Source organism: Electrophorus electricus, chromosome 9 (assembly GCF_041902795.1).
Source record: "Electrophorus electricus isolate QZ-2024a chromosome 9, ASM4190279v1, whole genome shotgun sequence".
Lineage (NCBI taxonomy): Eukaryota > Metazoa > Chordata > Actinopteri > Gymnotiformes > Gymnotidae > Electrophorus > Electrophorus electricus.
The window spans coordinates 6,867,501-6,872,500 of record NC_137505.1 but is presented as its reverse complement, the minus strand read 5'-3'; the positions used below and the strand labels follow the sequence as shown (position 1 = coordinate 6,872,500).

The 5,000-nt window shown below is 49.3% G+C and overlaps 1 protein-coding gene across 5 annotated transcripts in view; it reads right to left on the bottom strand.

The window, feature by feature from the left end:
• Window positions 1-5,000, bottom strand: part of myo16 (myosin XVI) — a 109,817-nt gene that overhangs the window by 78,366 nt on the left and 26,451 nt on the right. The gene's annotated exons all lie outside the window — the stretch shown is intronic.

Below are 5,000 nucleotides of genomic sequence, written 5' to 3'. Positions count from 1 at the left end.
TATCCGTGGTGTTACCAGCTACTCAGCCGTAACACCAGCAGAGCGGAGGCCGTCTGATAACGCTGTCACCAGGCATCAGACACGCCACACCGTGCCCCACTGAATCTCTGAACGAATCAGTGAGTCAGAATACAGGATCCAGATCATGTGTATCAGTGAATCAGGATTTAAGACACAGCACTTCACTGCCATACAAGTTAACGGATTGTTCGGGGCGCTCAGTGTGAATCTGACGTACCTTGGCAGAGGACACACTCTAATTCACACTTTAATATCTAGATTTCTACAGCAAAACATTTAGGTGCGACTTTTTGCTGACAGACAAGCATTTGGAAGCCGTCGTAAGCATCCAGATACAAACACAATTAATTCCAAAGTAAAACTTTCCAATAACTACACATCCTTGTAAAAGTAAAGACAACTGCCACCATGACTGCACCCTCACCAGTTCATACTTAACCTAGTCGTGCCGATGTCGTGCCACAGACGTGTTGGGATTAGGGGTGTGCCGTTCCCGTTGTAAGTTCAGGCACGCCTGCGCATGGATAGACCTCCATTTCCACTTAAAAGACAAATTTTATCTGGATAAATAATTGAAGGTTGGAAACTCCCTTCACCTTCAGACAGTCGCTTAGCGCTCTGCTTCCTTTGCTACACAGCACGCATTATAAAGTCATACATCCCACCCGGAGACACGCGGACCTCTGCCCTGCCCAACACACGCACACACACACACACACACACACATGGACACACTCATGCAAACACAGGGAGGGAGAGAGAGACCATGTAACACAAACAGAGAGAGTCCAGTACAGGGGGGCTTGTTACGTTGTGGTGGGATGTCGTGACCCCAGCCTTCATTCGCTCGTCCGTCACCTTCCCTGAGGCTTAAGACGAAATGTTCTGTGAAATGTTCTGTGCCGCCCCGTGTTCTGGAAGACCCGCTCAAATGATCAGAGTAATTACTCAGGTAATTCAGGTCACTGGGAAACCGTTGGCCAGGGAGACAGAACAGGAACAGACCATTCGGAAAAGAGCATTCGGAAAAGTTGGAAAAGCACTTTGGAGAAACAAAAATTAACTCCTTCATCTCCAGGCTGTCTTCTTCCCTCACGCACACACACGCACGCACGCGCACGCACACACACTTTTTTTCTTTATTTCCCCCAGATTTAGCTGCCTTGTTGGCAGCTCATAAGCCTTAAAACCACTGCCGACTCTGTTCACTTTGATGTGCCTGTAACCTTCATGTCATCCATCTTTTTTCCTGTTCCGCGCGCGCGCTCTCTCTCTCTCTCTCTCTCTCTCCTCTCTCGCTCGCTCTCTCTCTCTCTCTCCTCTCTCTCCTCTCTCGCTCTGTCTCTCTCTCTCTCTCTCTCTCTCTCTCTCTCTCTCTCTCTCGTCTGTGGAACCCTGCTAACAGCACGTTTAACAGACCATGCGGTCTAATGCACTGTGGTGCGGAGCACAATTTATGACTCCCACTACATGGAGGCCTTTAAGTTGTCCAGTTCTGCTTCCCAGCAGGCAGCAGGAGCCTGACGCCACACACAGGAAGGTCGCCCAGACCCCGAGGCCACGCCGTGCAGGGAGGGCCCTTTACGGTTCCCTTTGTTTGGTTCATTAACAACAGGATTTCAAATGGCATGTGGAAAACTGAACACCCAAAGGGGTAAGAAGCAGGCTCTATGCACAGACGCACACGATAAGAGAACTCCCACAAGGGCATCCACCAGTGACCGCAGCACAAGATGCCGGGAACAGCCGCCAGACGGGTGTGCGTGATCAGGGCCGTGTACGTGGGCCCTTGCGGTCGCGGGAGGGATGGGTGCGTGTGAGCACACACTCATATAGCCACAGGGACTCTATGAGCCCATTCCACAGAGACTGTGCGCCCACCTCCGAGACCCTCTCTGCAAAACCTGCAAATGAAGCTGTCTCCAAAAAAATATCCCCGAGGTAATGAGATGAAGTGTGAACAAGAGGATTGTCAACAAACGAGAGAGATACAGAAAGAAAGAGTGAATACGTAGAAAATAAGTGAATGCCAAGGGGAATGAGTCATTCACATGTGAAACAAGGTTGTCTAAATAAAAGTAAATGTTCCCTAATGCGTCACATTCCAGCTCATGTTCAGGTGGAGTTTAAGTGCCTCATCAATGTTGTTTTGAGAGGTTTGTCAAGGCTCAAATCCAGCACTTCCCAAACCAAACACATCTACTAATCCAGCACAGTCCAGCACTTCCCAAACCAAACACATCTACTACTCCAGCAGTCCAGCACTTCCCAAACCAGACACGTTTACTACTCCAGCACAGTCCAGCACTTCCCAGCCCAAACACGTCTACTAATCCAGCACAGTCCAGCACTTCTCAGCCCAAACACATCTACTAATCCAGCACAGTCCAGCACTTCCCAAAACAAAAACATCTACTAATCCAGCACAGTCCAGCACTTCCCAAAACAAAAACATCTACTAATCCAGCACAGTCCAGCACTTCCCAAAACAAAAACATCTACTAATCCAGCACAGTCCAGCACTTGCCAAACCAAACACATCTACTAATACAGCGCAGTCCAGCACATGCCAAACCAAACACATCTACTAATCCAGCGCAGTCCAGCACTTCCCAGCCCAAACACATCTACTAATCCAGCACAGTCCAGCACTTCCCAAAACAAAATCGTCTACTACTCCAGCACAGTCCAGCACTTCCCAAACCAGACACGTTTACTAATCCAGCAGTCCAGCACTTCCCAGCCCAAACATGTCTACTAATCCAGCGCAGTCCAGCACTTGCCAAACCAAACACATCTACTAATACAGTGCAGTCCAGCACTTGCCAAACCAAACACGTCTACTAATCCAGCGCAGTCCAGCACTTCCCAAAACAAAATCGTCTACTAATCCAGCACAGTCCAGCACTTGCCAAACCAAACACATCTACTAATCCAGCACAGTCCAGCACATGCCAAACCAAACACATCTACTAATCCAGTGCAGTCCAGCACTTCCCAGCCCAAAGACATCTACTAATCCAGCACAGTCCAGCACTTCCCAAACCAAACACGTCTACTACTCCAGTACAGTCCAGCACTTCCCAGCCCAAACACATCTACTAAACCAGCACAGTCCAGCACTTCCCAAACCAAAAACGTCTACTAATCCAGCACAGTCCAGCACTTCCCAAACCAAACACGGCTACTAATCCAACACAATCCAGCACTTCCCAAACCAAACACGTCTACTACTCCAGCACAGTCCAGCATTTCCCAAAACAGACAAATCTACTAATCCAGCACAGTCCAGCACTTCCCAAACCAAACACATCTACTAATCCAGCACAGTCCAGCACTTCCCAAACCAAACACGTCTACTACTCCAGTACAGTCCAGCACTTCCCAAACCAAATACGCCTACTAAACCAGCACAGTCCAGCACTTCCCAAACCAAACACGTCTACTACTCCAGTACAGTCCAGCACTTCCCAGCCCAAACACATCTACTAAACCAGCACAGTCCAGCACTTCCCAAACCAAAAACGTCTACTAATCCAGCACAGTCCAGCACTTCCCAAACCAAACACGTCTACTACTCCAGCACAGTCCAGCATTTCCCAAAACAGACAAATCTACTAATCCAGCACAGTCCAGCACTTCCCAAACCAAACACATCTACTAATCCAGCACAGTCCAGCACTTCCCAAACCAAACACGTCTACTACTCCAGTACAGTCCAGCACTTCCCAAACCAAATACGCCTACTAATCCAGCACAGTCCAGCAATTCCCAAACCAAACATGCCTGATAATGATGTCAAATATTACACAACCCAGGTGTGTCTAAGCAGGGAGAGCTTTCCCACAGCCCTCCAGGAACACAGTTGCTATCCCTGACCCAGGTGGTCCGGACTGCCTCTATAGACACGCGGGAGCACTGCGGTCCATTTCTGGTGGTAAAATGTGCGGATACAAAGTCTGATAACCAAAAAAACCCTCAAACAAAGGAGCCCCTGTCCATTACCAGCACGGCCACGTTTCACGTGAATCCATCTGCTTTGCTGCCTGTCCCCAGTCTCCCCATCTCCCCTCGGCTGGGATCATCCGAAGGCTGACCCAGTGTCTTTGAACTTAAATTAAAGCTCACTGAGCTCAGCAACGCCGTGCAAACAGCCGTGGTGGTTCAGGATGACATCGGAGAGCGCCAAATTCAAGTGGACAAGTTTAACGAAGGCTGTTCAAGAATACTTTTTCACCGTGTGGCGTTACAAAAAGCAGCTTAGGTCAACCCTAAATAGGCCCAGTTAGGGGTGGATTCACAGCAGGCAGTAGTTCAGAATCCGGCCCCGTGCTACAACGGAACCCTTCAGATTAGGGACATTTTAAAATGCCTCAGCACTGGGATAAAATAAGCTGCACCCAATTACCCTGCACCCAGAGTGACACCCCCCCCCCCACATCCGCCTCTCCGCCCAGGAACTGGTTGGAGAAAGACGTGGAATGAGACTGACAACCTGGGCAGCACCAGCAGCAGATAATGCGTGCACGTTCTGGGCTCCCCACCCGAAATGTGGCGCCTGTCAGCTTCTATAAATTGGCTTTTCCTTCACAAACCTCAATAGCGCAGCAGTGACGACTAACTGCCCTCTGCAGTAACGCCCCCTGCTGATCACTCGGAGCACTGCGCTTAGTCATTCAAAGGGTTGGCAAGCTTTCAGAGGGTGTTTACTCGTCTATAACCCCCTACTGGGTAGAATAAACACACACACACACACGGTGTGTCTGGATTTGAAGGCATTCCTGCTGCGATCTCAGCAACTGAACAAGACAGAAAGCTGACCAGTGACACTCCCAGTTCTGAGGTAGAGCCATACTGGTGGAAATCAATCAATCAATCTCTCTCTCTCTCTCTCTCTCTCTCTCTCTCTCACGTTTGCTTCTGACTTACAGCTCTAGACTCAACTAACATCATGCCTCAGATATGGACAACACACACAC